Source organism: Vombatus ursinus, unplaced genomic scaffold (assembly GCF_900497805.2).
Source record: "Vombatus ursinus unplaced genomic scaffold, bare-nosed wombat genome assembly UNPS02014820.1, whole genome shotgun sequence".
Taxonomy (NCBI): domain Eukaryota; kingdom Metazoa; phylum Chordata; class Mammalia; order Diprotodontia; family Vombatidae; genus Vombatus; species Vombatus ursinus.
Window position 1 is genome coordinate 5,677,893 of NW_020954598.1, and position 26,267 is coordinate 5,704,159.

Consider the following 26,267-nt stretch of genomic DNA (forward strand, 5'->3'; position numbering starts at 1 on the left):
TGACATCACCGTGTTGGAATCAAGGTACAGTGTGTCCAACTGTGGCTGATCAGACCAGTATGAGATTGGAATGCTCTACTACTGGTCAGGCACAAATAGTCCATATGAACATTTGGAGTGGAGATGTCTCTAAATTTGTGTATTTTCCCTTGCTTTTGAGCTACTGCAAAGTTCAATGGTCTCTTTTCAATGAAGAGATTATTGGTAACTTTGGAGACAGCAGTTTTGGCAGGATGATGAGATCAGAAATTGGATTGTAAAGAGACAAGAAGAGAATGACAAGGGAAAAGTGGAGGCACCTATTGTAAATGGCCTTTCCAAGGAATTTTGTCATAAAGGGCAGAAGAAATAGATAGATCATAACAGAGATGGAACGATCAAGTATAATATTTTTGAGGTTGAGGGAGACATGAGCATGTTTGTAGGAAATAAGGAAGAAGCCAGTAGGCAGTGAGAGGTTGAAGATAAATGATAGAGTGGGAATGATATAGAGGGCAATCTGTTGTAGGAGATGCAATGGAATGGGATCACTTTTATAATTAGAGGGCTTGCACTTGGTAAGGAGTAAGACCATCTCTTCATGTGAGACAAAAGTGAAGGAGGAGATAGGGGCAAAAAGACATATGAGTGATGAGAGATGGAGAAGAGAGAAGAAGAAGGAACCCATGACAAAAATGTCATTGTTTTCTGTGAAAAAAAAAAAACCCAAAAACAAAAACAAACTACTTTGTTTCTAATTTTTTGATATCACAAAAAAATGCTACTATAAGTATTGAGGCAAGGTATATGAGGACATTTTTCTTATCAATTGCCTCTGTAGGGTATAAACCTAATAATAGAATCTCTAGGTAAACCTGTATGGGCATTTTAGTCACTTTATTTGAATAGTTCCAAACTGCTATCCAAAATGCTTGTATTGAATCACAGCCCCACCAATAATACACTAGAGTGTCTTTTTACCCACCACTTCTCTAACATTGACTATTCTCATCTTTTGTCATCTTTGTCATTTTACAGTATGGGAGGTGCCTTAATGTTGTTTTGGTTTGCCTTTCTCTTATTGTTAGTGATTTGGAACACACTTTTATGTGGTTGCTAATAGTTTGCAATTCTTTTGAGAATTGTTTGTCCATATCTTTTGACTACTTTTCTATTTGGGAACAGCTTTTGGTTTTATATATATGTGTATAACACATATGTACATTATTTAAATGTGTATATATATATACTTATGCATACTTGTGTATATGTGTGAATTTTTAAAATATCTTAGATACCAAACCTTTAACAGAGAAGTAAAGATTTTCACTTCCTATTTGACCAGTTTCCCTCACTCATCTTAGGTGAATTCATTTTGTTTCTGCAGAAGTTTTTCAGTTTCATGTATTGAATTATTCAGTTTATTTTCTGTGATTGGTTCTATCTTTTGTTTGGTTAAAACACTTTCTCTACCTATATTAGAGAATGGCATACGATCTGCTTAACTTCTATTTACTTTATGGAACAGTCTTTAACGTCGAGGTCACATGTCTGTTTAGAATATATTGTGCAATATGGTGTAAAGTGTTCATCTATGCCTAATTTCTGCCATACTGCTTTACAGTTTTCACCAAATACAATGATAGTTCTTTCCTAAGAAATTCATGCATTCTGGTTTATTGACACTGGGTTATTGAGTTCCATTGTTTCTAATTCTCCTTTGTTTAGTCTTTTCCATTGATCCATATCTCTATTTTTTAAACCAATAACAAATGGTTCTAATATAATTTCAGATCTGGAAAAACTATTCCCTCTTCATTCCTAACTTTTAGTTATTTCTCTCACTATTCTATTTTTTTCTAAAAGATTTGTATTATTTTGTCAAGTTCTGTAAAGTATTTATTTGACAATTCAATTGGCAAAGCATTAAAATATAAATTTATTTTGGTAGTATTGTATTTTTATCATATTAGCAAGACCCAGTTATGAACACTGAATGTTTTTCCAGGTTTTCAAGTGGTTCTTTATTTTTTTAAGGAACACTTTAATCAAATCTATGTAAGTATTTGTGTATGTATGTGTTGGTAGAGTGATCCCTAGGTAGTTTATGTTTTTTTAGTTATTTGTAATGGGATGTCTCTTTCTATTAATGCTTCCTGGATTTTATTATTATTATTATGTGGAAAAGCTTTTGATTTTAATCATTTATTTTGTAGAATATGATTGCTGAAGTTATTCATTGTATCAATTAATGTATTTGCTGATTCCCCAGGATCATACACTTTTAAGGTCATTATACAGCAGCATACCTGGTGTTTCCTTATTCAGATCAGTCACCAATTTATCATTCAGAGTTTTGTTTTGGGGAGATTCCCATTCTACTTTAGTCTTCTCTTTTTATTTAAAATTTTTGCATTAATATTCATTAGGAAAATTGGTCTACAATTTTCTTTTTCTATTTTTGAATTTCCTGGTTTAGGTATCAGCAGGATATTTGTGTCATAAAAGGAATTTAATAGGACATATTTGCCTATTTTTTTCAAAATAGTTTATATAGAATTGGAATTAATTGTTCTTTAAATGTTTGATAGAATTCACCTGTGAATCCATCTGATCCTGGAGATTTTTTCCTAGAGAGCTCATTAATGGCTTGTTCAATTTCTTTTTCTTTTTTCTTTTTTTTTTTTTTAATACTGGAAAACTTTTTATTGTAGGTAGAGTGGGATATCTGGACACAGTTTACATGATTCCAATTTTGTTGGCAACATCTAAAGCATCATAGTCTGGAGAAAGTTGGACATAGGCCTTCTTCTCTCCATCAGGCTGGATCAGTGTGTTGACTTTGGCTATGTTGACGTCATACAGCTTCTTTACCACCTGCTCGATCTGATGCTTGCTGGCCTTGATGTCCACAATGAAGACCAGGATGTTGTTTTCTCAATCTTCTTCATAGTGGACTCAGTGGTCAAGGGAAACTTAATGATGGAACAGTGGTCAAGCTTGTTCCTTCCTACTTTTCTGAGGGTATTTGGGCTGCCGTCAAAGTCTTAGTGTCTTCAGTTGCCAGAAAGTGGGGGATGTTCGGATCTTCTTTTTGTGGCTATGAACACCCTTCAACACTGCCTTGTTGGCCTTCAAGGCCTTGGACTTAGCTTCAGTCTTGGGGGTGGAAGCACTTCTTTGTCTTTGGCACCAGCTTGGGGGAAAGGGTTCAATTTCTTTTTCTAAGATAACAAATATTTATTCTATTTCCTCTTCTGCTAATCTGAGCAATTTATATTTTTTATAAATATTCATCCATTTCAGTTAGATTATTAGATTTATTGACATGTAATTAGGCAAAATAGCTCCTAATAATTACTCTAATTTCATCATGATTGGAGGTGAATTCACCCTTTCCATTTTTGATACTGGTAATTTGATTTTCTTCTTTCTTTTTTAAAATCAAATCAGCCCACAATTTATCTATTTTATTTATTTTTTTCATGAAGCCAGATCTTAGTTTTATCTATTTGTTCATTAATTTTCTTACTTTCAATTTTATTAATCTTTCCTTTGATTTTCAAGATTTCCAATTTGGTGTTTAATTGGGGATTTTAGTTGGTTCTTTTTCTATTTTTTTTTTAGTTGTATGCCCAATTCAGTGATCTGCTCTTTCTCTATTTTATTGATGTAAGTATTTAGAGATATAAAATTACCCCTAAGTACTACTTTGGCTGCATCCTATAAATTTTGGTATGTTTTCTCATTGTTGTCATTCTCTTTAATGAGATTATTGATTGTTTCTATGATTTGTTCTTTGACCCACTCATTCTTTGAGATTAGATTATTTAGTTTCCAATTAATTTTCAATCTTTCCACAGCTCCTTATTGAATGTAATTTTATTGCATTAAGGTCTGAAAAGTGTGCATTTAATATTTCAGCTTTTCTGTGTTTAATTGTGAGATTTTTGTGTCCTAATACATAGCCAGTTTTTTTTTGAGGTGCCATTTATAGCCGAAAAAAAAGGTATACTTCTTTCTATTCCCATTCAATTTTCTTCAGAAATTTATCATATCTAACTTTTCCAAAATTCTACCTATCTCCTTAACTTCTTTCTTGTTTATTTTGTGGTTAGATTTATCTAGTTCTGAGAATAGAAAGTTGAAGTTCCCCTTTAGTATAGTTTTACAGTATATTTCCCCATTTAACTTTTCCTTTAAGAATTTGGATGCTATACCATTTGGTGCATATACGTTTCGTATTGATATTACTTCATTGTCTATGATACCTTTCAGCAAAATGTAGTTTCCCTGCTTATGTCTTTAGACTATTTTTACTCAAAAAAGTTTCATGCCTCATGGCATGAAAAGTTAAAGTTGACAATAAATTTTATAGTAAAACATCTAGATAACCATTCCCCCAAAGTCCACAGTTTTGCCCTATGTACTGTTGCCAAAAAAAACCATTTGGATGGTTTCCTGAATTCCACTTTTCATTTGAATGTCTTGGTATGGAGACAATGACAAGGTACCAAGATCCTCACCATTACCCCGCACTCAATCAATCAACTTTAAAAATTGAATGCATCCAAAATTTCATTAAAATACATACAGAGGAGAGCCCTAGGGTTACTATTTAGGAAGAAAACATCAGATTCTTGAAATAAATGTCAGCCCTACACTTATTTATGATTCAAGTAGTTTTCATTTGCATTTTCAAACAACCAACTTGTGGTGATTACTTTGGTGATAGCATGTTTCAAGCTTGCCACAATATGACATGTATAAATAAGAAAATCAGACCCACTCTGAATAAGTCTTTGGTATTTTGATATTCTAAGCATTTGACAAACTATCAAGAAAAGCTTAAGCACCATTTTCATCAGAATCTAAATTCAAGAAGAAGAATCCATGACCCTTGAAATCAAGTTTAAATATTTGAAATTCGTTGAGTAGTTTCATGAAAATGAATTGTTCTGATGATAGCTTATTAAGGAGCTTTCCATTTGTTTTCACCTTAGAGTGAAGCATAGCAAAATACACTTCTCATGATTCCAGACAAGCATAATGCTTTGATCTTTCATCATGATTCTGTCATGAATTTCATATCAGTGACTTTGAAATCCTATCGGTATTTTTCTTCAGTGTTTAGATAGAAGTTGTTATAGAGTGAGCTTGGTTCTCCTTGCTCTTTGGTTAAAAGGGAAAGAAAATCACCTTTATTATTCCTTATTGACTTTCTGCTTTCCCTGAGTGGGTAACAGCTCATCTCTCTTCCCTTACCCCTGAACCCCCACAAAAAAAGATGATGCCCTTGACTATTAATTTAATTTGACTTGAAAAAGCTTGTAGATGCTATTGATTGTTGAATGGTCCTGATTACTGTTGAAATGGGCAATTGAGGAATTTTGTCTGCCTATAATTCCAGAACAAGAGGAAATATGTTTAAATAAACTACTAAAGGTTAAAGGAGAAGGAAGAACACTTTGGCCAAGAGGGCTGTTTGTCACTGAAATGTGTACTGGAGGTTATTATAGCTGGCTATCTCAGGAAGTTTTAGAAACAGGATAGAGACTTTCTCTCATTTTGGATGCCTTATTTCAAATCTTGCCAAAAACTGGGAATCATTTACTAGGATCATTAAATTATCCCTGAATGACTCTTAGAATACTGTGATTTTATGGCTATACTTATCTGATGCAAAAATTAACTGGGCAATTCAGCTGTTTTCCCTTGATCTTAATATAAGATTCTTCCTCTCTATTTGAACTTCTTTGGATTTAAGGAACTGGAAGGGTAGAAATTTCCTCCATCCAGTATAGATCTGCAACTCTCATGTAACTTCTAGTCTTATAGAATTTCCTAGGGCATTGAAAGGTTAAGTGATTGACAGCTAGTACATATTAGAAGCAAGATCTAAATAAACCCAGGTTTTCCTGACTCTAATGCTTCTTAGTCTAGACCAAGGGATTCTTAATCTTTGAGGAATCATAGAATATTGAACTTTTATGTTGCAATACTATGGGAGAGCTGGGCAATTTGCATACATGCAGTTTCTCTTCAGCAAAAGCAGCTATTTTGGGTGAGATTTTTTCCAAGCCAAGGTCTGACATATTTTGCAGTGAGTGTACATGTGAAATATGCAAGTTTTGTTTGTTTTGTGAGTGCTATACTTACCATTCAACATATGCAGGGTGGTTAAAATTTATATTTAATATAACTATTTAAAAGTTTTCCTTTTGTCTGATGTAATATTATATAACATACAATATTTTATGATATGAAATTCACTGGACAATAGTGTGTCAAGTACACCCTTTGTGAACCACTGGCCTAGGCATCACTATACCAAAAATCCAAGTTGGTAGAAAAATAAATATAATTTTCAAAATATTTAATGAAGGAAATGAACCAACTCCCAATGAGCCTTTATTTAAAAAGTGCTATGTGGGGCAGGTAGGTGGTGCAGTGGATACAGCATGGCCTTGGAGTCAGGAGGACGTAAGTTCAAAGCTGGCCTCAGACACATAACATTCATTTAACTGTGTGACTCTGGGCAAGTCACTTAACCTGAATTGCCTCACCTCACCAAAAAAAAAAAAGTGCTAAGTGAGGAATATAAGAACTGTACAAATAGAATAGAGTTCACCTCAATAAAGAGCTTGGGTTGAGCTAAGCTGTATGATCAGCATTTTTAGACAAAATAATTAATTTCTTCACAAAGTTTTGCTATTTGTGTTGTTGTATGCTGTTGTTGTGTTACCCTCCTATTGACAGAGTTTTTATAAAAACCACTTGGACTTTATAAAAGCTATTTTCTTTTAGGCAATTGGGGTTAAGTGACTGGCCCAGGGTCACACAGCTAGTGTCAAGTGTTTGGTCTGAGGCCACATTTGAACTCAGGTCCTCCTGACTTCAGGGTTGGTGCTCTATCCACTAGCTGTCCCTAAAAGCTATTTCTTAAGAAGAATTCAAGATATTTTCACAAATGCTTTCCTATTTATCCTCAAAATTCTCTATAACAAGAATAGACATTAGAATCCTGTTTTCCCCTCTCTTGACAAAATAACTCACAGAGTATCTCATCAGTGGAATGTTTTTCAGCTGTTTCTGCTAATCAATCACTCAGAATTCCAGGACTGAATCACAGCACTGTGAAAGTGAGCTCAGAGGTCATTGAGTTCAACACTTCCCCACCTGAATGTGCATCTCCCCAATGATATCCCTGACAAATGGTATCCAGCTTTTGCTTGAAGATTACTACCACTCCTGGAGGAATCTTATTTTGTTTTGGATAGTTTGAATTTATAGGAGGTTTTTCCTTATGTCACATATAGACTAAATTTCCCTTTTTCCTTCTCTCTTACTTCTGCCCCTCAGGGTAAGTTGGATAACTTCCTTCCATGACCATCCAAAGAAAATGCTTTATCTCTTTATTTTTCCTGTGGTTTACTGTATCCCTATCCTACTTTGAGCCCCTTCAGGACAACTCAGGCAAAGTCAGCTTTCATTTCTATGCGTTGGTGAGGATGAGGGTACAAACTGTATATACCTTAGACAAATAGGTAAATAGTTCTTCATCACCTATTTTATATTTGCACAAGCTAGTTGGCACAATAATTTGAATTTTTCAGCTCCATCTCATTTCATCTCCTGTGTGGCATTTATTTCTCTCATCCCCTGGCCATTGCAGAATGCAAACCTTTTCTAGCTGGCTTGTCCAGATTCACTCCTTCACATTGAAATGGTTGATGTGGATTGATCACCCAGTCTCTCTTTTAATTTATTATTAATTTTTTTTTACAAAATTCAAGATAATTGTCCAAGGAGGTTTCTCAATTTTCCCTTACTCAACTTTTTTCTCTCTTCTTTTCATTCTTGTTACACTTTCTGAATTTGAAATTTCTTTAAACTTTCTATCATTAACCATCTCATTCTTAGAGAACCCATCCAGATATTCCCACCTCTTTCTTAGCCATCCCTCTCCCTTGTTCTGACACATTTAAAAAGCCACATTATGTAGTCATATATTTCATATGGTTCTGCTACAAATGGTAGTTTAAATATTACTAATGTTTTAAGAATCCATGATTTTGTCAGTGTGGCTACTCTATCCACAAATATGTCTGACTTAGTAGATAGTCTTTGAAAGTTGCTGGGGTTGACAAATGAACAATTAAATAGTCAACCTTATATGAATTCAGCTAGGCTGGTCCTCAGATAACAGACATACAGACCACTTACATATTAGCATATTTAAAAAAATATTTGCACTTTGATAACCAGACCAGCAAGCCTGGAGCAGCTCTCTAACACAGAATGGGAGACATTGGGACTTTCTTAGGTTACAGATACAGAGCTGCTAGGACCAACAAGTTAACAAATGAAGACACTGAAGGTCAGAGAGGTTAGGAGATTTGTTCAGGATCACACTGCTAGTGAATATCTGATGTAGGATTAGAAATCAGGTCTTTCTGACTCTAATACCAGAATCCTATCCACTGTGCTACTTAGGTTCTACTTTCAGCAGAGGCCCATTCTTATTCTCTGTCTTCTTTGTTTCCCTAAAATTTGAAAATGTTTGACAACTACAGTGGAGGGAATGGACAGTAAACATAGAACATCTAGGGAAAAGAAATGGGAGGAAGGAGAATGAGGGCCTCCTGACCTCATGGATCTCATTTTCTAATGTATGGGGTAAAATGGATTTATATAAAATGACTAAAGAATGCCACATGGCATCATATAATAAAATATGAAGACAGTTTCTCTAATTGCATTCTAAGGAAAGTTTGACACTCAAACTTACATTCTTACTTAAATATGATATTTATTATATCAACTAAAGGCAGTTAGGTGGCATGGAGATACTAGACCCAAAGTCAAGCAGGGCTAAGTTCAAATCTTACTTCAGACCTGGAGTCAGATAGTCAAACGTTCAAATCCCACCAGCTGTATGACCCTGGGAAATCATTCAATTTCTTTCTGCCTCAGTTTTCTTATCTGTAATAGGTAGATAATAATAACACCTTCTTCCCAGGGTTGTGCTGAGGATAGAAGAAGATGATTTAAATTACTTTGCAAATCTTAAAGTGCTATATAAATGTGATGATGATGATGATGATGTCGATGTCTTGAGGTCATTTCCTCTCTTATTCTCCTGGTTATACGTTTTTGCACCTTTATTCCTATCACTTGGCCCTCCCTATCCAATTCTCTACTTCCCACAAAGGGAAGGTACAAAGGTCATCCATTCAGCTGTGACCATGCTTTTCCCCACTTCTGCAGGCTTACCTCATCTAGTTCCTCTCACAATAAAACCAAATTTGACCTAGTGACAGTTCCATCTACATTCACTAGCAATAGTAATCTCCCTCTATTCTTCTTAAATACACTAGCTAAACACTGCCCTCTGTACACTGAAAAAGGCATCATGGTGACTAATGAAGCATCTTCTCTTACCTGGGACCATCCTTAGTTGCCTCTCTTTCTTCCCCAAGAAAACACTGAGTTCTCCTAATTACCACGCTAATATATCCAATGCCAAAAGTTTGGTCAAAGTGCTGTACTTTAAAATAGGGTAGTCAATGACTTTAAAGAATGCTATGCATAATAGCTTCCTAAAGTATTTTGTGGGGGTGTTAGGATACCATGATTACAGCCAGCAGCCTAATGCTCAGTTTTTGAAAGACCTCAGTGATCAGAAAGTGGAATTAATATGCATCAATCAAATGTGCAGGGTTGTTAGGGAGCCAGAAAGTAGAAAAGTAAATGTTTGATAGTTAGGCATTTAACAGAGATCCCACTTAGAAAAAAAAATACAAGTTTTAGAGGGAAATCATCAATCATAGGCATTCAATAGAAAACAGAAACCAAACAAACAATAATTTATTCATTTGTTTGATTTATGGAATGTGTCGATTGCCTCAGCCTCTGGAAATACATCATGATAAACGTATTAAGAGCAATGAACAATAAAAAATGGTCTGTGGTTTGGCACTGTTCTCAGACAGAGACTGGCCTAAAACTATGGGCTTTATACTGTAAATATTTAATCAACAAATTCAGGGTCTGTCAGACCATCAAGAGAAGAAGCAGCACCAAAAAAGAAATGGCAAATTCCAGGTCACAACTATATTACCATAATCAGAGAATCAGTACAATTGATCTATGGGGAAGAAAGACAGTAGCTGTTGCTGAAAGCCCTAATAAGGGCACCTTCCTTTTTTTTTTTTTCTTCCCATTCTATGGCTGCCTAGAGGAAGTGTAAAAAAAAAAAAGAGGGAGAACCTGAATTTCTGGGTTGTTTATTGATGGTGGGGGAGAGAGAGAGAGAGTAAGAGAGAGAGAGAGAGAGAGAGAGAGAGAGAGAGAGAGAGAGAGTTTGTACCTTTCTGTAGTAGAGTAGTATTGATGAGGTCTAGATTCTTGGGGTTCTGGGACCCCAACATGGCACGACAGGCCCTGCCCAAATGAACTTGACCCAAATCTTCTTTCATCCAGAGACAAAGTTTTATTAGGGATGGGCCATACAGGCCAGACTCTTAAAGAATCTGAACATTAGTGATACCTGTATGGACTAGCGGGCATGAGGAAATCTCAGTGTTTAAATGGGGGCCAGGGTGGATTGTATATACACTCAAATAATTTTGGGCAACCAGAGGAGGAGCTGGGAAGAGGATCTGGGTGACTGGGGGAGGAGTTTAGGGAGAAAGAGAGTGTCTGGATGGAATCACCTGGGAATAGACAATAGACAACGAAGGGCTAGGCTTTTATTAGGGTAACAAAGAACTGGAAGGAAGAGGTGATAAGATCAAAGGTGGGATCAAAGACTAGGCTTCATCAGGATTTCAAAGGGAGATTGGGAGAGTTGGAATAAGAGATAAAGAAAGGCAGATTGAGTGGAGGATAGCCTTAGGCAACCGTTTGAGACCAGAGTGAGGTAAAAGAAAGTTTAAGGGTTTTCTGGGGCCCATAGACAAATGGGACCCAAATTCTTTTTGGGGCGAGGGGCAAAGGTCTCAGCTTGGGCCCATACCCCATCAGTATGATTCTGGGAAATCCCATTCATTACCTGGATGGCTTTCCCTTATATATGTGCTTATGTTCTCTTTAGTTGTGCATGTCCCTGGGGAAATATTATGCATTAGATCATGTTATGAGCTGCTTGAGATCTTGAGCACATAATATGACAAAGGATAGAAGTGGATAATTGTTAGTGATAGATGTATTCCTGACAGTACCTTTTGAGGGGAGAGAGAGAGAGGAAGAGAGAGACAGAGACAGAGACAGAGGCAGAGACAGGAAAGAGGAAGAGAGAGAAAGAGAGACAGAGAGAGACAGAGACAAAGAGAGAGACAGAGACAAAGAGAGAGACAGAGAGAGAGATAGAGGGACAGAGAGACAGACAGAGAGACAGAGAGAGACAGAGACAGAGACAGAAACAGAGAGAAAGAGAGAATAAGCATTTATTCAGCACCTACCATGAGCCAACTGTGTTCAGCACTTTGGAAAATTTTCTCATTTGATCCTCACAACAACTCTGAGAGGTAGGTGCTGCTATTATTTCCGTTTTACAGCAAGAGAACCTGAGACAAACAGGGTAACTGACTTACCCAGGGTCACACAGCTGGTAAGTATCTGAGACCAGATTTGGACTCAGGTCTTTCTGACTCCAGGCCCAGCTCACTATCCACTTAGCTGTCATCTCTCTTTCTTAACATCTCAGGAGTGTCTATTTCAGAGGTCTCAGGACTCTGAATAACTACTTGGTAAGACTATAATCACTATATCTCAGTGTCACCAGTACTTGGGAGTAATTACAGAAGGGTAAGGAAGAAAATTCTGAGCTGGGTATTGACCTAGGAAAGTTGATTCAGCTCACTTATGGAGAAGGTTGCTTTCTTAAAGAGCTCCCAAGGAGCTTCAAAAGTGGATGCATCTGATAAAAGAAGGTAAAGTGAAATTGTTTTATAGCTGTGAAGCAAAGACAATGCCCTGAGGAAACTCTTGAAAGCAGAGTTTGGGCAAAGACTTTAAAAAAAAATGGAGGCTTAAGAAGAGATAAAGGGGAAGACTTTGTCTGTTGCTACCTTTGAAAGTCACGTGGGGCCCTAGCCCCAAATACAAAGGATACTTAGAGAATCTGATAAAATGTAAGGTCTTAAAGGATGGAGAAGCCAGGGTTACCTAATCTCTGGGATCTGGGACATGGCCTTAGTACCAGCATAGACCCTTCCTGAACTATGAATCAGGAGACTTAAAATTTAGTTCTGCGTTTACCATTAACTAGTCAAACCTGTAACTTGGAGGATAGTGTTTACTCTCTCTCAGTCCCAACTACTTCATCTGTCACCTGCAGATCACAACATCTGCCCTTCTACGGGGCTTTGAGAGGCTTCAGTAAGATAACTGAATGGGGAAGTGCTTTGAAAAGTATACAATTTTTATAAATGCGGGTTTTTGCTATTTTTTTTTCTTTTACTTGGACCTATGATTTCATTGGTGTAGAAAACTGCTGGTGCGGTCCTCTTTAGAGAAGGTGTGTGAAAGCTGAAGGATGACTTAGCCAAAATTCGTTTTTCTTTTGATCTATATCGATGGGACTAGATGGCCAGTGAATTCTCTTCCAGTTCTGTGATTTTGTGCAACTATCCCCACCAATGCAAATGGGGGGGGGCACCTTTCCACATATCCATACTGGTAGGTAACTGGATGGTGAAGAGTATAACAAAAATAATTAGGACACAGCTTTTAAAATATTTATTCACTAGAGATTTTCTTCAAACCAGAGATATATGAAATTTACACAATAATTTAGCCTTTAAAATAATGATTAAAGGTGATATATTAAAAAAGTATTTGTAAGATTACTTGTAAAAGTTTTTAACATTAATTTTTTTAAAATTTAGAGTTTCAAATTATTTCCCTCTCTCCCGTCCCCATCATGGAGAAGGCAAGCAGCTTGATATAGGTTATACATGTGTAGCTATGAAAAACATATTTCTATATTAGTCATGTTGTAAAAGAAAACAGATCAAAAAAAAAACCTCAAGAAAAATAAAGTTAAAAAAAGTCTACTTCCATCTGCATTCATACTCTTATCAGTTCTTTTTCTGGAGCTGAATAGCATTTTTCATCAGGAGTCCTTCAGAATTGTACGAGATCATTGTATTGCTGAGAATAGATAAGTCATTCAAAGTTGATAATTGTGCAGTATTGTTACTGTGCTTACTCTTCTGGTTCTGCCCATTTCACTTTGCATCACTTCATCTAAGTCTTTCCAGGTTTTTACTGAAACTATCCTGCTCATCATTTCTTATAACACAATGGTATTCCATCACAATCATATACCACAACTTGTTCAGCCATTTCTCAACTAATGGGCATCCCCTCAATTTCCAATTTTTTTGCCATCATGAAAGAGTTTCTATGAGTATTGTTGTACATATATGCCCTTTCTTCTAAATCTCTTTGGGATGTGGACTTAGTAGTAGTATTGTTGGGTCAAAAAATCTGGAGTTTGATAGCCCTTTGGGGATACACTTGATAAATGCTATAAGAGTTGACATAAGACAAAATCACTGGGGGCTCCGATAGTTAGAAAAAAAAAATGTCAGAAAAAAAAAAAAGTCTTGAGGGAGCCCTAAGAAAAATGCTAAGATTTGGCTCTGTACTAATGAATACATGGTTCTTTGCTTTTCACACTGTTTCTGGCCTACCCTTCTATCTTTATATATTAGTCCTATCAGGGAAAGAAAACTTATTGCTTACAATTTAGATCAAAAGTCAGTTAAAGGTTCTATTGCATCCACACTTACAAATCAAGGGAAGTCTCCATAGGGGAAGGAAGTTTCTGAATATAAGCTGCTATTACGATGAGGATTATTACAGTTCATATTAATTTTCTCTGAGTACTTATAATCCACCAAAAACATGCTCATGCTTGATTTACAACTGGTCGGCCACTGACCTTCAGAACAGATTATTGTGTTTCAGGCGAGGGGACTGAGATTTCCTAATCTGCTTGTTTGTCATAGGTTTTGGGACTACAAAATCAAGCAGACTTTTATTTGTTTTTTGGATGTCCTTGCATAAGTACTGGTATTGAAAATACAAACAGATCTTGTCTTTGGCTGAAAAAAAAAAGAAAAGAAAAACAGTTCTTAGAAGTGACTTCCTGTTTACACTGAAGTAGAGGTGTATTGTAAAACAGCATAACTCATGTCAAGAAAGGGTAAATTCTGTGATCTCTCTCTGCTACCAGATTCCTCCTCTCTATGCTTTCTCTTTTATATCTATTCCAATGTACATATTGTTCTTCACATAGAACATTCATCTGTCTCCTTGCTTTTGAACTGGGGGAGGAAGGGTTAGCATTTATAAAGAGCCTACTATGTGTAAGACACTGAGTTAAACACTTTACAAATCGTATCACATTTGATCCTCAATAATAATCCTCAGATGCAGGTGCTATGATCATCCCCATTGTACAGTTAAGGAAACAGAGGCAGACAGAAGTTAAGTGACTTGCCTAGCATCACACAGCTAGTAAGTGTCTGAGGCCAGATTTGAACTCAGTACCGTCCACTCTAGGGGCTTGACCCTGTAACTCACACATACTTCTCTCTCTAACCTTCAAAGAGGATTTCTTGCTGTTTTTCATACCTGGCATTCAAACTTCCATTTCTATTTCTTCTCAAAGGCTGTCCCCCATGCCTAGAAAGAGCTCCCTTCTTTTTTTTTTTTAATTTGGTTAGTCAGTGGGGTTAAGTGACTTACCCTGGGTCACATAGCTAGTAAGTGTTATGTGTCTGAGGTCAGATTTGAACTCAGGTCCTCATGAATCCAGGGCTAGTGCTCTATCTACTGTGCCACCTAACTGCCACAGAACTCCCTTCTTACCCTTACCTCTTAGACTCCCTACCTTTTAAATCTATTCAAGTGTTACCCAGTTCTCCATGTCATTTCATAGACATTTATATACCATGCTACCCCCATGCATAAGTACCCCCAATAGAATATGTTTGTTAAGGGCAAGTCTTGTTTACTTCATCTGTGTCCCCCTTTGACAGTTATCTGGTGTCTTATGGTGTTAGTTACTTGTCTTGTTTCCTTAATTAGATAAGAGCTTCTTGGAGATGAGCCATGATTTACATTCCCATTATAATCTCCATGATGCTAAGTGTTAAGCATTCAGGAGGTGCTCCATAAAAACTTCTTGGATATTCAATAGTATTCTTGAATTGAATTCTTGAAGAAAAAGTTAAAAAAAAAAGAGAAAAAAAAAGCAAATGAAACTTCTTTGGCACCCACATAGCATGTCGAGGATCTACATGAAAAGATGTGAAGAGCTAGGGTAGAAGAAAAGAATTAAAAGAGGGATATCACAATAGCACAGAAAATTACAAACAGCAGGTTAGCCAAGTATTCTTTGTACATAACTTTGTACTGCCCTGTATGATACCTAGGTAGTAAATTCCCCTTTCTCAGTACAGTTTGCATAGGGCAATATGGGGCTTCATTTTCATTATATATTCTCAAGCTAACTGCAGGGTGCTCTGGGTAGGAGAAGATAGCTAAGAACGAAAACTTGACCCTGAAGAATCTATCAAGACTTCCAATGCCAAGATGTAGGAGTGATGAAGGAACCCTCTGAAACCCTCCCAAACCCCTCCAAACAACAAGAAAGTTGCCCCAGAATTTATCTAGGACCAGAGAAGCGACTTACCGGAGTGGCAGGAAAGGTCTGTCTCACTAGAGTGGGAGGGGAGCTAGGTCCAAGAGCAGTAGCAGCAGCCAAGACTCACAGCAGGGGGCCTGCAGCAAAGCCTCCAAGCCTAGGGCCATGCACCTTCCTGCAAAGCAGCAGCCCCTTAGGCAACTGAGCAGTCTGTACAGCATAGCTAGGCTTTACCCCTAGTGACCCCACCCCTAGCACAAGTCACCAGTGAGGCCCTGACCCCATTGCTGACCAGTAGTGAAGGCCCATGGTGCTGGCCAACAGTGAGACTCCACCCCTGGGCCTACCAGCAGAGAGACCCTGTTTCCATAGCAACCCAGCAGCAGGGCCCCACCCCTGGGGCAGGCCTGCAACAAGATCACTGTCCAAGGCCAGCCATCAGAAAGATTCTATTACTATAGCAACCCGGAAGCAAAGATCCAACCCTGGAGAAGGCCAGCAAATAAACCCCACACCCAGGGGATTCCAACAGGGAGGCCCACCCCCCAATACAAGCCAGAAGAGAAGCCTGCCCTCCAGAGAAAGCAAGCAGCTAAGCCCTGAAACCCAGGGAAAGCCAGCAGTAAGATCCAAAGGCTCAGCAGGAAAAGTTTGGGAAGGTGCGGGACCAGGGCCCAACTCTCACATAGAAACACCAAGTCACAAAAAATTCAGAAAAAAAATTATCAAAAAACAAAAAAAGAGCTTCAGTATAGAAAGTTACTATCATGATAAGGAGGAACAAGGCATAAACTAAGAACAGGACAATAGTGTCAAAATGGCTACACATGAAGCCTCAAAGAAAAATGTAATTTGGTCTCAGGTCCAAAAAGAATTCCTGAAAGAGTTTAAAAAGGATTTTAAAAAGCAAATTAGGGAAGTAGAAGAAAAATTGGAAAAATAAATGAGAAAAATGCAAGAAAATCATGAAAAAAGAATCAACAGCATGGGAAAAGATATATATTTACTGAGGAAAATAACTCCCTAAAAATAGAATTAGCCAAATGCAAAAGGAAGTACAAAAGCTCACTGAAGAAAATAATTCCTTAAAAATTAGAATTATACAAGTGTAAACTAATGACTCTATAAGATGTCAAGATTTGATAAAAACAAAATAAAAAAATAAAAAAAGGAAGAAAATGTGAAATTTCTCATTGGAAAAAGAACTGACCTAGAAAATAGATCCAGGAGAGATAATAGAAGAATTATTGGACTATCTGAAAGCCATGATAAAAAAAAAAATCCTGGACAACATCTTTCAAGAAAATATCAAAGAAAACTGCCCTGATATATTGAAACCAGAGGGCAAAATATAAATTGAAAGAATTTCACCAATCACCACCTGAAAGATATCCCAAAACGAAAACTCCCAGGAATATCATAATCAAATTCCAGAGCTCACAGTTCAAGGAGAAAGTGCTACAAGCAGCCAAAAGGAAGTAATTCAAATATCATGTAGCTACAGTGAGGATTACACAGGAATTGGCAGCTTCCACATTAAAGAACCTGAGGGTTTGGAATATGATATTGGAAAAATAGTAATTGCTGATGGGTAGACCAAGCCAATGTAATAAAAATGATAATTCTACCTAAATTAATCTATTTATTCAGTGCCATACCAATCAAACTATCAAAAATATTTTATAGAGCTAGAAAAAATAATAAAAAATTTCATCTTGGAAGAACAAAAGCTCAAAAATGTCAAGGGAATCAATGAAAAAAAAAACGCAAAAGAAGGTGGTCTAGCTGTACCAGATCTCAAACTAAATTTTAAGATGGTAATTATCAAAACAATCTGCTACTAGCTAAGAAAGAGTGGTAGATCAGTGGAATAGATTAGATAAAAAAATACATTATAGTAAATGATCATAGTAATCTAGTATATGATAAACCTCCAACTCCAAGCTTTTAGAACAAAAACTCATTATCTGACAAAAACTGCTGGGAAAACTGAAAAACCGTATGGTAGAAACTAGGTATAATCCAACATCTCACACCTTATACCAAGATAAGGTCAAAATGGGTACATGATTTACATGTAAAGAGTGATACCATAAGCAAATTAAGAGAGCATGGAATAGTATATCTGTTAGAATTATGGATAAGAAAAGACTTTAGGACCAAAGAAGACGTAGAAAGCATTGCAACATATAAAACAGATAATTTTGATTATACAAAAGTAAAAAAAAGGTTTTTCACAAACAAAACCAATGCAACCAAAATTATAAAGAAAGCAGAAAACTGAGGGGAGGAGGGAAATGTGCAACAAGCGTCTCTGATAAAGGTATCATTTCTCAAATATAGAGAGAACTGAGTCAAATTTATAAAAATACAAGTCATTCCCCAATTGATAAATGGTCAAAGGATATGAACAGGCAGTTTTCAGACAAAGAAATCAAAGCTATCTATAGTCACATGAAAAAAATTCTCTAAATCACTCTTGATTAGAAAAATGCAACTTAAAACAACTCTGAGATATCACCTCACACCTTTTAGATTGGCTAGTATGACAAAAAAGGAAAATGTTGGATGTTGGAGGGGATGTGGGAAAACTAGGACACTAATGCACTGTTGGTAGAGTTGTGAACTGATCCAACCATTCTGGAGAACAATTTGTAACTGTGCCCAAAGGGCTATAAAACTGTGCATACCCCTTGATCCAGCAATACTACTGCCAGGTCTCTATCCCAAAGACATGCAAAAAAGGGGAAAAGGATCTTTTTGTACAAAAATATTCATTGAAGCTGTTTTTGTGGCATCTAAGAATTGGAAATTAAAGGGATGCCCATCAATTGGGGAATGGATAAAAAGGCTGTGACATATGATTGCAATGGCAAATAATTGTGCTATAAGAAATAACAAGCAGGATGATTTCAGAAAAAAAAAAAAAACACCTGGAAAGACTTACATGAATTGATGTATAGTGAAGTGAATTGAACCAGGAGAACATTGTACACAGTACCAGCAATATCGTTCGATGAAGAACTGTGAATGACTTAGCTATTCTCAGCAATCCAGGAAAATCCTGAAGGATTTATGATGAAGCATATTATCTGCCTCCAGAGAAAGAACTGATATTTATTGAATATAGACTGAAACATGCTATTTTCACTTTCTTTTGTTTTTTTCTTTTACTCGAGTCTTTTTGTCTAAAATGACTAATATGGAAACGTTTTACATGATTGCACATGTAAAACCTGTATCTGATTGCTTACCATCTCAGAGAGGGAGGAGTAGAATTTGAAACTCAAAACTTTAAATAAGAATGTTAGAAAATTTGGGAAAAAAAGAATCTATCAAGTGAGTAAGTATCAAACAATTCATACAGCTACACCTTCTTTGAGCCATGGCCTTGATTCTAGTTCAATTCTTCCATGGGGGGCTTTTGAAAAATCACTTACCCGCTTTGGGCCTCAGTTTTCTCATTGATAAAATGAGAGATTAGGTTAGATCATCTTTAAGGTCTCTTTTTGCCCTGAAATGCTCCAATTCTAGAATTCCAACTGAACCTAGGTAGGCTGCTTCCATTTCATCTCTTTTGAAATCCTATGATTTCAAATAGGTTTTTTTTTCCTTTACACATCTCTCTCTCCCTGTGTTCTCGTTATGTCGCCTACTCCTACTTTCACTGTTGTTCTCCCTCTGTGTCTGTAAATTCTCAAAATAGAATTTAAGCTGACAAGATTGCACAAAGGGTCAGTTTTCCTTGAAACTAGAAGTTATCAAGAAAGGCAGGCATTGCAAATGATCATTTCTTGAACTTTTCCATAACCGTTCAAGCTTTAAGAGTGTCTCAAGATTGGTGCTGTCCTCAGTTTTATATTCCAATTTAAATGGGTATCTCTATTTCTTTTGGGTATTGTGATTTGGCCCCTTGTCATGTTTTCTCTCCTTGTTTTTGGTAATAAACAAACATTTCCAGCGTATGAATGTATAGAACATGGCAAATATGTATGATTCCTCTTTGAGCAGAGTTGGAACTAGCATGGGGAGAAATAGTCTTTGTCCTAAGTGCATTTACCTCTCAGGACAACTGTTATCTCTCTGCTTTGTTTTGTTCTACTCCAGAGACACAGTTCACTGCTACTGACCTCCTCCATAGGACTCTCTGAAGGGCACAGACTGACCATTTTCAGTCAGGAACTGTCTACTCTACTCCCAGTTCTTTTCCAGAATGAATTTCCCCAGGTTTGGTTTTCCCTCCTTATATCTCCCATATTAAATATGCATTTCCTAAGGGATACAGGAAGGTATCTAGTAAAAAAAAAAACAAGTGCATTCAGTTTGGGGCATGTAACATACTTCATTGGATTTTCATCTCCAAGGCTTTCTTAAAATTAATACAAAGAACTAAAGCAACTGACCTTGTGAACCTCATTATTGAGTTCCTATTGTATTGCTCCAAATCACCGGGATGCAATGAAGAAACCAGATTGACCTTTTCAAACACCCATTCCTTTAGTGGTTCCCTAAGTGTCCAGTTTCATTACACAAACATGAAACATCAAACTGAGAAGTAGCTATGCAAGGTCAAGACTAGGAATAATAAAAAAAAAGAATTGAGGGAAGGAGTCTTACCCAAAAGGAATTGACAAAGATTACAATCACCCTGCTAGATGACTGGCTGCGGATAGCAGCAATTCCAAGGAAACATTTTGCTATTTAGCCAGCAGTAACTGTGAATGCTGGTTCTCATAGGAACAAGTTAGTGCTCTCATTTTAAAAGAACATTTGGATTCCCTTTAAAAAATGATAGATGATAAATGAGACAACCTAGAGCAGAACTTTTATTGAAACATGTATAATCCTATACATATATAGTATAATAGATTATATCTGATTCGAAATATTTTTTATCCAAGAAAGGACAAAATGTATTTAATATGTTTTTGAAGCAGTGTTGAATGTTACTGTTTATCTTTACTCAAAATATCCTTTATTCTTTTGCCTTTTCCCCTTCATTAATATCTTCAGCTGTTCACTTTGAATTATTAGCATCATTCATAGATACACAGTGTTAGAGACAAGGACCTTAGACCTTAGAGAACACAGAGTTTAAATTTTTTACCTGATTGATGAAGAAGGGAGGGCCCAAAGAAGGTGATTTTAGCAAAGTTACAGAGACAATATCAAATCCAGAGTTAAATCCAGAGTTTCCAATCAATTCCTTGTCCCATATCCTTTCCGTTAGACCAAATTATTCTCATTTTTGTACTAAATGTTAGGAAAGACAAATAATAGTAGCTGGTATTTATAGTTATTTAGGCTTTACAAAGTACTTTTCATATATCAACTCAATTCATCCTTATAACACCCTTAATACTAAGTACTATTACTATTCTCATTTTATACATGAGGAAATTGAGTCTGAGTCACTTGAGTCACTTTAAGTGACTTGCCCAGAGTCACATATCTAAGGAAAGTTTGAATACATATCTCTTGATTCCATGTCCAAACATGCCATATATTAAACCACCAGATGCCCTAGAATAACCAGAGAATGACTTCAAGATCATTCCATATGATGATTGGGTGAAGAAACTAAATATGGTTAGGCTGGAGAAGAGAAGGTTTAGGTAGGGCAGTGAATAGTGTGTACAAGAAATGGTACTTGAGAATGGGATTTGAATTTCTAGATCATGGGTTAAAATATAGAAATGACTATCCAGGGATGGGGGGCACTTACTAAGGGCCACTGAGACTATATTGGCATGTAGACTTAAAAATCTACTTAAAAGGTCTTTAAATTGAAATGGAGAGGGGAGGGAGATACTACCTAAGTATATCCATGAAGCCACCATAAAGAGTAGTCATAATGTAGGAAAAAGATCAGAAGTAGAGGTATCTAGAAGTCTGCAGGAGACAAAATACAAGAAAGTAGTCAATACTAAAATCCATGGCATCAGATGTCTCTGTCTCTACCAAAAGGCAGAAAAGCTGATAATGTCTTGATTTAACTTAGTAGCAATTTAGTCCTTCGCAAAGGGAAGGAACCAACAAGAGGGGACTTTATTTTGTATGTAATTTTCAGGAACAGAGAGGAACCAGTTGTGTTGGGAATATTGGGAAGTTTGGATTGGAATGACCATTCTTACAGTCTATAGTAAGGGAGAATAAAGCTGGGGCTAATTTTCAATTTTGGGAGAGTTTATTTCAGAAAATTCAGAGGAAGAGTGGGGAGGATCTCATCTTATAGAGGGAACAAGAACCAGATAAGAATCTGATACATGCAAATATACATATATATATACATATATATATATACACATATGTGTATATGTATTTTGTCTATATGTGTCTGTATATATTTGAAACAAGGCCAAGTAATGAAGAATAAATAAACAATTATACTTCAGAATAGTTTTACAAATACTAAATACTCAATGAAATTAACCTAGTCATGGAAAATAAAAAAAAGTTCAGTTTTTTTTAAGTACTCTGTGAGTGAAAAGAAGATAGTTGAAGTAGATATAGGATCACTGCTAACGTGAATGGCATAGTTATAAATGATGCCAGGAAGAAGATAAGAGTTTTTCAAATCTCATTTTCTTTTTTCTTTCTCAGATAAGGAGAATTCCATCCTGTGGAATTAGGATGGAACAAAAAATCCTAAAGGAGAGGTGATAACTGAGTAATGCAAGGAGAAAATAGGAGAACACCTTGATGCCTTTGATGAGTTTGTATCACTAGGGTCAGATCAATATTATCCCATCTCTTAAAAGAAGTGATAGACATGATTACTGAGCCACTGACAGTGATCTTTGACAGATTGTGTAGAATGGAAATGGCACCACTAGATAGGAGGACAATTGTTATCCTAATTTGTTTTAAAAGAGAGAGAATGAGGGACAGAAATTAGGGGCCAATGGGTTTGACTGTGATTCCTAGTAAAATTATTGAATGTTTTATTAAGAGACAATGAACATCTAGAAAAGGGAATGGTGATCTGAAAGAAGAACAAGTCATACCAGACTAACCCTTTTTTCTTTGTTGAATAGGATCCTAAACTGGGAGAACAGAGGAATTCAGGAAATACAGTTGAGCTGCGTTCTTAAGAAAGCATTTGCTAAGTTTTCTCATTCTTTTCTTGTAGGAAAGACACGGAGACCTGGGCTAGATGATACTACTGTAGAAGCATATTGAAACCCCCCTTTTCAAATTCTTTAGAAGTATTAAGAAATAAACACTTCTAGGGGCAAATAGGTGGCACAGTGGATAGAGTACTGGCCCTGGATTCAGGAGGACCTGAGTTCAAATCTGACCCCAGACACATAACACTTACTAGCTCTGTGACCCTGGGCAAGTCACTCAACCCCATTGCCTAGCCCAAAAAAAAGAAAAAAGAAATAAACATTTCTATAGTCTCAAAATGCCAGATTTTTCATTTTAGTAAAGTAGGTATAAAAAAGTTAACATCTTAAATAGGGAATGAATAAGGGTGATTTAAAAAAAAAAGCTTAACTCTTGTCTAGATAAGATCATTTCCCCCATCCCACACCTCTAAATGAATGGAGCCATGATTCACCTAAGAAAAATGTCTTCTTTTCCATTCCAAGATTCAGGTATTCATCCAGGAAGGAAGTTTCTTCAATCTTTGAGGGCAATGACAAAGCAAAGAATCCAGTTGTTTGAATAGTTTTAGTAGAATGTTTTGAATATTAAGCCAAAACTGTATTTTAACATGTTATAACTTTTTACATGTTTAAGATTCTTATAAATGTTACTACAAATTGTTTTGGTGCAGAGAGAAGTGTCCAAGGACCTGGGGTGGTGGTGGAGCCGGGGTGGACTATGCCAGTTTAAACATTTCTCTAAGCTAGAAATGACTTGGATTTAGAATAATGTTAAATTAAATTAAAGTATTTCCAACTTTTGGGTAAATGTAGGGTATAGTATTATTTTTTTCCATCGATAGTACAATTAGTTGGATTCTGAACTGAATGAATGGTTGGACCCCAAAATAGTTATTATTGTTATGATGTCCAATTAGAAGGAGGACTCCTGCGGAATGCCTAGTCATCTCTGTTTGGTTCTATGTTGTTTAACATTTTTATCAATGACTTAGTCAAAGAAGGCATAGGTGGCACAAAACAAATGTGGATAGCGCAAAGTGTCAGATTGTAGAAAGTCAAATATAATAAGACTAAATTTAATGTAGATAAATGTAGTTTTACAGAATATCAACTTTACAAATACAGGATAGGGGTAATGGAGCTAGAAAACAATTTCTCTAAAAATGGTCTGGAGATTTTAATGGACTGAAAGGTCAATATGAGGCACTAATGTAATACAGTGACCAAAAATGATTAGTTGATCATAGGCTGTAACTAAAGGCACAGGCTTGAGAGAATATGCAAATATTTATTCATTAAAATTAGAAAATATTTAAGTTAAACCTTAAAAGTGTTATATAAACGCTATTATTATTGTTATTGTTATTGTTTTTACATGTTCAGATCATAACCTTTGACCTTTCTTTTTAGACCTGAAAGGGTAGAAACCCTTATAAAGAAAATAAGCTTGAAACCACAGAGTGTGAGGAGGTTGCCCCAGTATTTTTTTTTTTTGGGAAGGCAATTAGGGTTAAGTGACTTGCCTAGGGTCACAAAGCTAGTGTCAAGTGTCTGAGGTCGGATTTGAACTCAGGTCCTCCTGACTCCAGGGCTGGTGCTCTACCCACTGCACCTCCTAGTTGCCTCCCAGTATTTTGTTTTACCCTTGAGGGCATGTTGGATACCACTGTTCTAGCTAAGTTTGGTGGGCACTGAGGTTCCTTAGCATACATATATGTATGTATGCATGCATGCATACATACATACATACATACACCTATCTCCCTGGGTCCCTGTTTTTCCTTGGTTCCTACCCCACTCAAGATATACCTCTCTGTAATGGGGATTTAGACTATTACATACAGAACATGATATAAAACTAACATGTATATACAGCCAGCCACAGATTAATAGAGATTAAACATTTACTGTGTACCACATAGTGTGCTAATTGCTGGAAACATAAATAAAAGTAAAAAGACAGTTTCTCCTCTAGAGGAGATTACATTCTATGGAGATGACACTATTAAAAGGAAAATTCTTTGTTCAGACTTTCACCCTTATTAAGGAGACACAACTCAGGACAAAGAGGATTAAAAGGAGTTTATTGAATATGTCATATTGGCGGGCTGATCACTGACTATTATCAATGGCTTCAAGATGGGGCCAGTTTTTATTGATAAAGACAATTTGTATAGATCCAGGTCAGCAAAAAGAGATTGGTCATTGCATCTCAGTTCCTCCCCAAGGTAGCAAGTAAGGACAATTTCCAGATACAAAGAGGTAGGAGGATGTCTTACTACATGCCAAATATCAGGCAATATGAAACTGAAGACTGGGTGACGTATTCCTCCAACACTGATTGACAAGCAGGTCTGGCATCAGTTAGTTCACTGAGTCAGCCCAACTTTCAATAACAATAAAGTGAGGGGGAGAGCTTGTAATGTCTGGAGCTGAGGCAGGTTAGAGGTGATCCTGCCTTGACATGCGGACTGCTTAAAATGGAAGTTGGGGAGGAGCCCACCAATTGAAGGAGGCAGGAGGGTCTAGGGAGGTAGGAGTTACCTGGGATACTTGGAGAGATTAAACATGAACGAGGTTTATGCATCATCTCTGCTAGAGGAATCAGGCATGGGGAATAGCCTCAGAATAACAGAATTGAAATTTTTGGAAGTAAAAGGGATTTCAGTGGCCATAGATTCCAACTCATATCCCAAAACTATCTCTTCCATATCACAAATGGTCACGTGAATTTTTTGTGAAGGCTTCTTGTGAGAAGGAAACCCGTAATTCCTAAGGAAGCCCATTCTGGTTTTCCCATAGCTTGAAGTATTATGGAGTTTATTCTATCCTCTGTAACCTCTACCCATTGCTGCTCTCTGAGGGAAGAACTTTCTAAAAGAAGTCTTGTTGGTTGGATCTTCAATCATTTTTCAGTGGTGTCTGACTCTTTGTGACCTCATTTGGCAAAGACTGGTTTGCCATTTCCTTCTTCAGCTCATTTTACAGATGAGAAAACTGAGGCAAACAAGATGAAGTGACTTGTCTAAGATCACACAGCTCATAAGTATCTGAGGCTGGATTTGAGCTCAGCTGTTCCTGATTCCAGGCCTGTCACTCTATCCACTGCATCACCTAGAACTGCCGTTTTAGCCTCTTGTATAATTATCCCATTTCTAGAAATGTATCATTGGATCACTGATGGAGAGGGACCTTAGACATCATCTAGTCCCACCCTCTAATTTTATTGATGATGAAACTCAGCCCAAGGAGATTGTACAACTTGTCCAAGGCCATCCTGGTAGTAAGCATCAGAAGTAGATAAAAAACCTAGACTCACTGACCCTCTTCACTGTACAACACTGCTTTGACCTATGTCAAAGCCAAGAACAGGATGACAGCCGTTTGGGTTTATTGTAACAAAACAGAAAATGCTGCATAGTTATTAATTTGTAGTGTATCACCTGATAAAACTGGAAACTTGCAAAATATAACAGGAAATTTCAATTGCCAATCTTAAGAAAACACTTGCT